Raw genomic sequence first — 12,239 nt, forward strand, 5'->3', positions numbered from 1 at the left:
TTTAGTGACTGCGGTTAAGCCAGACGCCGTTTGAGAAAACACGGTTAAACTAGCCGCACGTCAGATTTTAAAGCGCGTATACTAGTGACAAAGCGGTAATACTCAACGCGCTTGAAGACGCATTTTTCGGCTCATTTAAAAAAAGTAACAGCATTGAAGCGGTTTATATATTGGTCATTTCTAATAAGTATTTCATACAAATAACAAATATAAGTTCAGTGTTTTCCATACTTATACCTATAAATTATGATATGATTTTACTGTACAGTTTTTTAGTAAATGACAATCAAAATCCTCATAATTGTCCATTGTTTTGTAACATAAGTCAAGTTCACTGCTTTATAACATGGTTATTTTTAGTAAGTAGTCCATACAATCAACAAATATCAGTTCAGGGTTTACTATGCTATGTATCTATGAAATATGAAGTGATTTTACTGTATAGTTTTTAAGTAAATGACATTCAAAATCCTCATAATTGTACATTGTTTTTAACATGAGTCAAGTTCACTGCTTTATAATATGGTTATTTTTAGTAAGTAGTCCACACAACCAACAGATATCAGTACAGTGTTTAACATACTATGTACCCTTGAAATATGAAGTGATTTTACTGTATAGTTTTTGAGTAAATTGCATCCAAATTCCCCATATTTTAAAAGGTTTATTCAAGTTCCATGCTCAATCAAATTGTTATTTCTAATAAGTAGTCCATAAAAGCAACAGATATCATTTCAGTCTTTACCCTAATATGTACCAATGAAATATGAAGTCATTGTACTGTACAGGTTTTGAGTAAATGACATGCACAATCCATATAATTGACCATTTCTCTTAAATATTAATCAAGTAGATAGATAGATAGATAGATAGATAGATAGATAGATAGATAGATAGATAGATAGATAGAAAGAAAGAAAGAAAGAAAGAAAGAAAGAAAGAACCAGAAAGAAAATTAACCCGCCAGTAGCAACCAACACATCATAGTAGACTTCACTATAGAGGGGATGTTACATTTACAGGACATGGTAAACAGATCAACAATATAAGAACACACAAAATATCAAATAAATAGTTAAATAAAATGATGCAAGGGCAGAGAATAATATATAAATAGTTAGGAAACTATTGTAGCAAGGGCAAATAATCATGCAGAATTTGTCATGTGTGAACGAAAAAGTATTTGATCCTCAGATTCAAGCAGGTGTATTCATTGACTAGTGTTTGTGCTAGACAATTATCCCACAAAAAACCTAAAATAAAAAATACATGTATGTAACTCACATCACACAGATTCAAATGTTGGTTTCTGAATGTGCAACTTATGTGCATGTTTATACAAGTATGTGAAGGTGTTTTGCACCATATTCACCACTGCAATTGTAGCAAGACTGTGTATGATATTTTTGTACTTGTGTGTATGGAATTGTATTTGTGCACCTGCAATAAATAATTTGTGAAGGTATAACTGTAAAGTTGTGGGAGGGGAAATAATTTCTACAAGTTTGCAACTCCTAAAGCTATTTCCCCGGTGACTTCAAATTTACTGATATTCCATCCATCCATCCATTATCTGTAACCGCTTATCCAATTTAGGGTCGCGGGGGTCCAGAGTCTACCTGGAATCATCGGGCGCAAGGCGGGAATACACCCTGGAGGGGGCGCCAGTCCTTCACAGGGCAACACAGACACACACACACACATTCATTTACTGATATTACACGTTACTATTTTCTAGAACTACAAATTTCACTGTCACAGATATTGATGTGTTTTGCCCCAAATATACCTCTATAGAACTTCATCTTCCATGATGGAGAGAGCAGCTTGTGCAATGTCCTACCATAACCATATGTACCATAATCAATGTCCAGCTCCACTCCGACCCCGGACCCCACATCTCATCTCTTTTCTTCATACTGCCTCTCCCAGTACACAACAGCATAAAAAATACAGCTGGCAACCACAGACTGACTAGTAACTTCCTACAGATGTTGACCTCAGCCTCCTCTTTCCTGTACAGTATGTTTCTGTTCTCAGACCAGTCCAGTTTGTCATCAAGCTGCAGCCCAAGATACTTGTAAGACGTAACCACTTCCACTTAAACTCCCTCAATAGAGACTGGTTGCAGGGTTGGGCCAGGCCTGTGGACGTCCATCACCATCTACTTGGCCTTGGAAGTGTTTAGCTCTAAGTTGTTTCTATGACACCATGACACAAAGTCCTCCACTCCTGTCCTTCTTTTACACACACCACAATGGCAGTGCCATCTTAAAATGTCTGCATGTGGCATATCTCCGAGTTGTACATAAAGTCCGAGGTGTAGAGTGTCAAGAGAAATGTTGAGAGTACAGTCCCTGGTGCTCCTGTGCTGCTGACTGCAGTCTCTGATGCACAGTCTTTCAGCCTGACATACTGAGGTCTGCCAGTGAGGTAGTCAGTGATCCAAGTGACCATGTGTGAGTCCACTCGCATCCTCGCTAACTTATCTCTTAGCAGGAAAGGGCTGTATGGTTTTAAAGGCACTGGAAATGTAGAAAACATTACTTTCACTGCGCTACCACCCGTCTAGATGAGAGTGAGCCTGATGGAGAAGATAGAGGATGGCATCCTCAACTCCCAACTTCTTAATTATGTAATTATGCAATGTTAATGTGACAAGCCTGAAGTCATTGGGCACACTGATGCACACCTTCTTGGGCAAATTTCAGACTCAGGTTAAAAGTGTGCTGTAAAGATTCCCCCACCTCAGCAACAAAGGACTTCAGTAGTTTAGGACACACTTTGTCTGGTCCAGCTGCTTTCCTAGTGTGGAGTCTCCTCAGCTCACCTCCAACCTGATCCACAGTAAGGATGTGTGGAAGCAGCAAACCATTTTGAAATATGGAGAATTTGGATGCTGTTTACTCAAACACTATACATTAAATACACTTCATATTTCATAAATATATAGTCTGGCAAACACTGAACCCATATCTGTTGGTTGTGTGGACTACTTATTCAAAATAACCATTTTATAAACCAGTAAACTTGAGTATTCATTAAAAACAATGGACAATTATGGGGAATTATTTTGAATATCATTTACTCAAAAATATAAAGTAAAATCACTTCATATTTCATAGATACATAGTGTAGTAAACCCTGAACTGAGATCTGTTGGTTGTATGGAGCACTTACTAGAAATGACCAATATATAAACCGGTTAAATGCCGTTACTTTTCCTTTAAAATGAAGGGCTTACTTTCAGGTCTTCACGCGCATTGAGTATTACCGCTTTGTCACTAGTATACGCGCTCTCAAATCTGACGTGCGGCTAGTTTAACCGGATTTTCTCAAGCGGCGGCTGGCTCAACCGCAGTCTTTAGTGCACTGTATAGGTTCCCTACTACGTAAAAATACATTACAGGTTATAATATGGTGTCAACGGTTAAAGTGCGGCTAAACGCCAAGGTTCCTGTCCTCCAGCCTGAAAGCATAATATAAATTCCGAGTTTAATGCGTTATTTTGATGTATAATACATTATGGAATGCCCTACTTAGGGCACTAAATAGGGAGTAGAGTGTTACTTGGGATTGAGCCACAGCGTTGTGGCAGATTCAGGTTTCCTTGATACGGTGACTCTTTGTAAGAATATCGCCTCGCTTTAAGACATTCTGGGCAGAAAACTGAAAGAATGAATCTCAGGTGACCGCAGACTTAAATCCAGGGTCCACTGCAATGGCAGAAGTTGGAGGCGGGAAAAGTGAGTTAACAGAAATAAAAGCATTATTTCGGGCATAGATAGGACTTGAAGGGTGATCGTGTGTCCGTATTTTTGACCGTGTGTAAGTAGACTGTTTTGGGGGTAATTTGAGTGTCGAAGGTCGGTAAAATTAGGCTAAAACCATTAATTATTTTATAAGTTTTATAATCCTTATCAACACAGTGACAATTTGATTTAATCTGTAGATTCTGACTGTCTGCAAATACCTTCTCTAAAACGCAAAAAAATTGGAGAGGCCACTTTTTTTATTCTGCTTCTAGAGTATGAAACCCTGTTTAATTTTTTAACACACTACAAACTTTAGTTTGGTGAAATATGCATACTTTAAAATTTCATATAATTTTTTAATGTAACCAACTGCTACTGTGACACATCCATGTAACATAGATCTAATATCTGTTGTTGTGTACAGAGACACATCTAACTAACATAGTACAACATTTGGTTTAGTAAAATATGCCTCAATTTAATTGTAGTGATTTTTTAAGTAATAAATTGCTGCAGCTAAACATCCATATGACATACAGATCTAAAATCATTTGTGTTCAGAGACACATCTGACAAATACAACCTTTAGATTTGGAAAATATGCTGGTCAACCAGCTAGGTCATATTCAAAATGAAAGTTGTTGAACCCGCTGTTTATGTTCTATATTATATGTAACCTACAGAGACACAGCTCACATATCTTCTACAGAAAAAAAAAAAAATATATATATATATATTTTATTCTGACTCGTTGCAATCAAGTTAATAATGTAAAACCCACTTCATTGAACCCCTGACTGTATAATGATGTGTACACTCATTGATTGATTGATTGATTGATTAACTGTACTCTTGCTCATATAAATGGTGGATTATATAACAGGGGTAGCTCAAGTGGAACTGTAACATTTTAAAAACATTTTTACATTGGTCTCTAGCAAGCACTATCTAGAATAGTCTGCTAAACATATGACAAGTTAAACAAGCTGATATTCGGGTTCACTGTATTAATGGACAAAAAACTATATATTTTTTTTCTTTTTCTTTTTTTCATTTTTTTTTGTGAAGGCATTCTCTTTTGTGGGAGTATGTGATTAATGTTATGAATGTTTAAGTATTTATTGTTTTAATGTGTATGTATTGGGTAAACACACACACACACACACACACACACACACACACAGGACAAAGAACGAGGAAGTACATATTCCCTTCCCACCCTCACAATCCGGTTCAGCAATCATGAAGTCTCTCTGGTTATTATCATTTTCCACGTCATCGTTATCAAATAACTTTACACAGCACTATTATATGTATCTCTATCACTAGAATTTCTAGAAATTTTAAACAGACTAGATCTAAAAATTCTGTTTATCAAGTATTATTTTATCCCACAGAGATTGATTGCCAAATAAAATATGAAAGAGTTCCAAACTCTAGAAACACAATAACAAAAAAATGGCCTCTCAGATTTTGTGCATATTATGATAGGTATTTGCAGAAGGTCAGAACTTACAGATGAAATCAAATTATCATGGAGTAGTAGAAAGAGGATTAGGGATTGAACTTCATTGCCAACAATTGTTTTACCCTCATTTTTATAAAGATTTGCTCTCTACATAGACAAGACAGCTGCTTAAAAAAAACAGTGAAAGTAACTTAAAATAGTTTAATACACTTTACATAAAAACCCCACAACTGCATTAATTTTCCAGGGTCATCCACTGGCTTTGTCCAGTCTACTTCAGGTCTAATCCCAAATTCCTGTTACTATTTAATGTTGTGTTTTCTAATTAAACTATTATTTAGTTTATTTCTTAAAAGGCACAAATATATGGTTAAGCTTAAGTTTCAGAACTTTTAAGAGCATCCCCTTTACACAGTTCTCAGATGGGTTCTTGTTCTTCTTCTGTGCATTTTCTGTGCCTTTCATTCTACCTTCTCTATTCTGTTATTTACCTTTTTTTGGTTTCTTTTTGTTCTGTGTGTTCTTATTTTCTTCTTCCCTTTGTTCTTTTTCTTCTTTTTTTTTCCTGAGTTGGCGCTCTGAGATATTAAAGGTCATATGTAGCTCGCCCTACTGAGAAGGAGCTCAAGACATAGAGAATTGTAAAAACAATGAAAGGGCTCTTAATGTTAATATGTAACTGTCATGTGGTTTGGGTCTTGAGTTCCTCATGAATTTAATTTACTCATTTTGCTTAGGATGATTGTAGTGGATAAGACCACTTTTATTTTTTAGTGTTGATTTCTTTTCTGGTTGAATAAATTGGGTGAAATGAAAATTGGGTCGACATCTAAACCCAAAATTGAACCCAACACTGGTATGACATCAAGACTCAACGTTGGTTAGACGTTGAAATATGGTTAGTAATCAGATATTACCAAAAATTAACAATATGATGACGTCAAGCTCCAATGATTTATAGACATTGATATGATGTTGGAAATAAAAGTTGGGTTGACATCAAAACCCAACATTAGTAAGATGCTGAATTATGGTTAAAATCAGATTTAACTCAAAATTAACATTAGGATTATATAAAGCTCCAATGTTGTAGAGATGATGATTTGTTTTTGGCAATGAACACTTGGTGCAGCAGGTAGTGTTGCAGTCACACAGCTCCAGGGACCTGGAGGTTGTGGGTTCGATTCCTGCTCCGGGTGACTGTCTGTGAGGAGTTGGTGTGTTCTCCCCGTGTCCGCGTGGGTTTCCTCCCACAGTCCAAAAACACACATTGTAGGTGGATTGGCGACTCAAAAGTGTCCGTGAGTGTGTGAGTGAATGTGTGAGTGTGTGTGTTGCCCTGTGAAGGACTGGCGCCCCCTCCAGGGTGTATTCCTGCCTTGCGCCCAATGATTCCAGGTAGGCTCTGGACCCACCGCGACCCTGAATTGGATAAGCAGTTACAGATAATGAATGATTGAATGAATGAAGTCAATCAACACTTAAAATTTAACATGATGAAATCAAGCTCCAACTTTACACTGTAAAAAAAAAATCTTGTAAATTTTACAGTAAAATACTGGCTGCAGAGTTCCCAGCTATTTGCTGTATTTTTACAGGAACACTACTGTATTTCAAATTTACAGCATACTACTGTAATTGAATAATACAATACTTTACTGTAAAATTTGATTTACAGTAAATAACTTGCAGCAGAGTTCCCAGACAGTTACTGTATTTTTACAGGAACACTAATGTATTTCAACATTACAAAATACTACTGTAAATGAATAACAAAACTTTACTGTAAATATTGGGATTTACAGTAAACACATGGCAACAGAGTTCCCAGCCATTTACTACCTTTTTCCAGAAATGATACGTTTCTAAAGAGGAACACTAATTAGAAACAGTATCTAAATTACATTCAATTCTTTATGTGTACTGAACAATACCAGCATGTAATATTTTTGTAATAAGATTATAGTGTTACTATTAAATAACAAAAACAATCCAAATTCTGCCAAGCATGAATACTGTAAAAATACTATAACCATTACATACACAGTAGTCCAAATCTACATTTAGAATTAAAATCAGTAAAACACTTTATTAAAACTGAATATATGCAAAATGTGGACAAATTAAGTACTACATAACATGTTCAAATCATTTATATTTTTACTTGAACTTTATATTTTTGCCCCTTATGATATTTGAGTAGATTTTTTTTCTAACCAAATATACTTCACAATATCAAATTACATTATTGCCCTTGATGAATTACAAGAAAGGTGCCCAAATTTTTATAGTAAAACATTGCATTATATCACATGACCTATGATCTTACCAGATCACACAAATAGTGACCGTAAAACATGAAACATTTAATAAAAAAATATGTAATCTGGATTAATAAACTTTGTATTTCAAATATCATCAGTGAACCCAACATGTTACTGATCAGCCAAGAAACACTTAGAGTCAGTTTTACGTTGAACATAGACTTTGAATATAATTTTATTTAAAGGGTTATCAGTTTCTTTAAAAGAGAGTGATACACATGGATGCATGCTTCAGGACTTCTTGGTTGCTCTTGACTTTGACCACCCCTGAGGATTTGTACCACTGAGGAATCTATAAAAATAAAAATTCCATAATTAGTAACATAGCTTGTGGAAATAAAGGCACAAAAAGTTGCAATAAAATTTGTGTACACAAAGCTTAGGGGATACAGTAAGGGGAAGATCAAATGTCATCATGGGCAAGACAATTTTTAAAACTAAACATAGCACAAAAATAAGGATATTTTTGTTTGGTAGATTATATCTTTGTTGTAACAATGCTTCTTGGCAATAAATCTTATAATATTGGAATCCTGTTAATTTCCCTTTGAAATGGTGCCACATTTGTAAGGAACATGCATTTGTGGGATGATATATTTATTTGCAAGAAACACTGTTACAACAAAGAAATAATCTACCAGACACAAATTTCCTTACTTTTTGTGCTACGTTTATTTTTCTGTACGTAATCAGAGGAAATGAGTGAGGTAAAGGGTGAATTACATTAATAATTACAGTTAGATAATGCAGCATTTCCTATTTGGTGCTAAAAATAAACACTAATACTTTGACACTGTATTTTGTTATGGCTTTCATAATGTCATATCGTATCATATATCTCCATTTCTTTTAGGCACATTGAGATATGAATTTTTGGTCATATTGCCCAGCCCTAGTTGTCGCTTGCTCACACTTTTGCAGTGAAGGCTGAGGATAGATATTAATACAAACTCAACAAATACATTTTTTTCCAAAAGTACTGCGATTTCAATTTGATACCTGATCTAAAAGCCATGTAGACTGATATGCTATGCAATATTTCAATGTATAATAGTAATCAGAAAATCCTGTATTTGACCTTTAATTTCACATATCAAAAGCACAATATTCAACTGCATCAAATGATTCCCACAATGAGCCTGATTAGAATTAAATGGTTGCAGCAGATGAATTAATGAATGAACAGTAACTGCTCTTCATAATAATTTCATAAAGAATTATCCAACAGAAACGGGTCAAAATTTTAATAAGCAGTTACCTTCAGATAATTTTAGATTTTTTAATACATTTTAATACATGGGGTTTCTGCATCAGTAAATTTATGTTATTTCAAGGTTTTTATATTTATTAATACTTTTAATTACAGGTAAGATAACATGAAATAGAGGCTAGTTTAATTCAGAGAAGGAAGTAAACAAGTAGAGAGAGAAAGAAAGAAAAAACTACAAAGAATAAAATTGACTTCTGGATTAACTCAATTATACATTAAATTTCCTGTCTATATTGGAGATTGAAATTTTAGTACAAGGAGAATAGGGCTGCCTTTCCAGAAATTAATGAAGGCTTGAGCAAACATAGGTCACTTGTCCTTCCACTGTCAGCAAATATCTTGCATTGGTCCAAAATTCCACTGTAATTATAATTCAAATGTTTCTTAAACTTTTGTTATTCTGGAGTATTTTGACAAATCCTGCAATTATGTATATATACCCTGAATAAACATCTGAGGACTCAGAGGCAGGTTAAGGTTCCCAAAATCAGCAGCTGTGGCACTTGCCTAAATGATGAGAATATAAATTCTTTTAAGTCTTCAACATTTACCATTGCAGTTTTCAAACCTATATGATATAGCCTAGGTCTAGTTTCAGTTTTGCTGTTTTAATGATACCTGTAAATGTGAGCCTTAAATGCAGCCAACTTCCTGAAAGTCATTGCACGACGAGACTCTCCACATTTAAAACATATAGTACAGAGAAATAAGATGTCATTTCATATGCATTACATAAACCAACACACTACATTTGTGATCACAGAACTGGTAGCCAACATTTAGTATTTAGACACTTTAAATGCAATACTCTTAACTAAACTCTGATAAACAATGAAATGTACACACAAACACTTAGCCAAGCTAATTAATTTACTAGTTTTGTATACCTGGCTAGCAAATAGGTTCTTCTCTTCAAAATCTATATAAACTAAATTTGGACTATAAACTAAATAACAAAAATTTGAGTCTCAAATCAGATTTGGAATGTTACGGAGCCTCTAAAAGGACTGGGGGGAAAATAAAAAAAGACTATTGATTGATTTTGCGTTCCCTCGCAAACATAATTGTGTTCCTTAGCAAATAGTTTTGTGTTTCCTCATAAAACATTTTGCATTCCCTCACAAATACATTGCGCTCCTTTGCAAATGTTTTATGATGCACAACTGTCTTTGTGGCTCAGTCAACACATCAAGACACTGCAGTTTCCAGGGAAATCCAGCCACTTGAAACAGATATTATATATGTATTTATTTATCTCTACTAACACACAGTTTCGTTGCCAGTGCGAATCGTTCATACATCTGTAAGGAACTGCCTAACATCAGAGGAAGTTGTGAACAACAAGTTTATATACGTTCGGTAGCATCCTGAAAGTGCTAGTCTGAACGCTGTAGGTCCACGTATCTCCATAGTAACAGGCGTATGAGATGTAGGCGGCCTGTGAAAGAAAGTAAATATGCAAACAGCTGTTTTTTTTTTTTTTGTTATTGACAGGGGTAGGGGTCAAGCTAAGAATCTTAACAAAAAACCTTTACCAAGCAAAGTCTCTCGCAAAAATCCGGTCATTCAATAACAAGATGGAGGGTGTAAGGCAGTGATACAACACACAGATCTCAGGGCACGCTGCAGACTTATTTTTACGGAGACGTGGCTCAGCACGCTGACTCCAGACACGGCTGTGAAGCTCACGAGCCGGTCGCTACACCATGCATTTCGTTTTATCTGGGAATTCTGTTTTTTTTTAAAGCTGCAGTAAAAACAGGATACCATTTTCTGCAAGAACTGACTTTTACACACATTACTCCAATACACTACCAATAGCTACACATTTATTTAGCTGTTCACTCTCCATTCTCTCCCACTGATTGGAAACTCTGTTCATTGTCTCTGTACTGTTCACGTAACCTTTGTCCATGCGCTTGCACTTTAAATTCTCTCATCCTCATTTCATAGCAGTTAACAACACAGCAACAAACGTTTCAGTTGGCACTCCCCAATAACACATCCATGTTTTCTGCTCAGAAGAGATGCTATGTCTTTTGCGAGGGAACGCAAAATCAATGGTCCTTTTTTATTTTCCCCCCCAGTCCCTGTAGGAGCTCAAAATTCTGCAGCAAAATACAGTAGCCTATAATTCTCAATACAGCACAAAGTAAAATTATTTCACAGCAAAATCTCCCCCCACCTTGCACCTCATTCACACCTGACACTCCAAATATACATTAGCTAATAATCTGGAATGGAGTTTGTCTGTAGCTAACATTACATTTTCTACGTTTATACGTGTTATAATGAACGTAGCTAATTTTACCAAACTGACCAATATCAATGACCAGAATCCCTGTCCATCTCTATGTTTATATTTCCCTCCATTCTCTTCTTAAAAGCATTACTCTGCTAGCTAACTAAAACTCGAATAGTACCCGCAAGAAGCCCAAAACTGGACTTTGAGTTTACAATTGTTTGTACAGTTAAATTATCGTTCTCTACCTGGTGGTCTCTACTACGCTAAATATAAATAAATAATGCTACGACTGACCCGGCCTTTCACCGGCAGCCTGTTTCAATGGAGCAGAACCCTCTCTTTGTTTTCTTCCCGCCTCTTCTCTCCTACCTTTCCCTCAGCCTCCTGCTTGTAACCCGTCACAAAACTGGTGATATCTCCGGCTTCAATCCCCTCCAACGGACTAATTTGAGGGGGGGAAATACCAGTTGACGATATCTGCGACGATAAAACATTAACATTTTTTGGGAGCAAACAAACGTGCAAATTCCACAGGAGTTATCTGGTTAAATGTTCGCGGCTATCATAACTAGCACCATCTATCTTGCTAAAAAGCAGTACCAAGACAATGTGGTTGGAAAAGCTTAGAGCTTTATGATTAAAACATATTTACTCATTAATGTTGTTCCAAAATCAAAGTACGATGACGCTTGCAGCCTCTGTATACATTTAGTCTCTTCCTTTTTGTCTCTCTTACTCCATCTCCGTTCTCGCCACCCCGTCCCCAGAGAACCGTTAGCCCCGTTCTTGCTAACACAACTCTCTCTCTCTTTTTTTTATTTTGATGAAAAGTATTCTCTTGTACTGTTCTGGTTTTGTTTTGTAGTGAGGCCTACAGCTGACGTAAAAAAAAAAAAATATATTGTACCATTGCCTAAAGGAGGGGAAAAACACAAATGTAATTTTGGAACAATCTAAGCCTTATTTTCGTTGCCAAAATAATAAAATAAGTGATAAATAAGTGGATAAGTGGTATTAATGGTTAAATAAATGGTAAAGTTACACAATACAGTGAAATACTGTAAAGCTAGTTGCTTCATTGCTGCTTCCAGTCCGTTACCCAGGATGCATTGCAATACACAGTAAAATACTGTATTTAAAAATACAGTACAATACAGTAGCAAAATCGCTCCAGCAA

Source organism: Hoplias malabaricus, chromosome 5, assembly GCF_029633855.1.
Source record: "Hoplias malabaricus isolate fHopMal1 chromosome 5, fHopMal1.hap1, whole genome shotgun sequence".
Taxonomy (NCBI): Eukaryota; Metazoa; Chordata; class Actinopteri; order Characiformes; family Erythrinidae; genus Hoplias; species Hoplias malabaricus.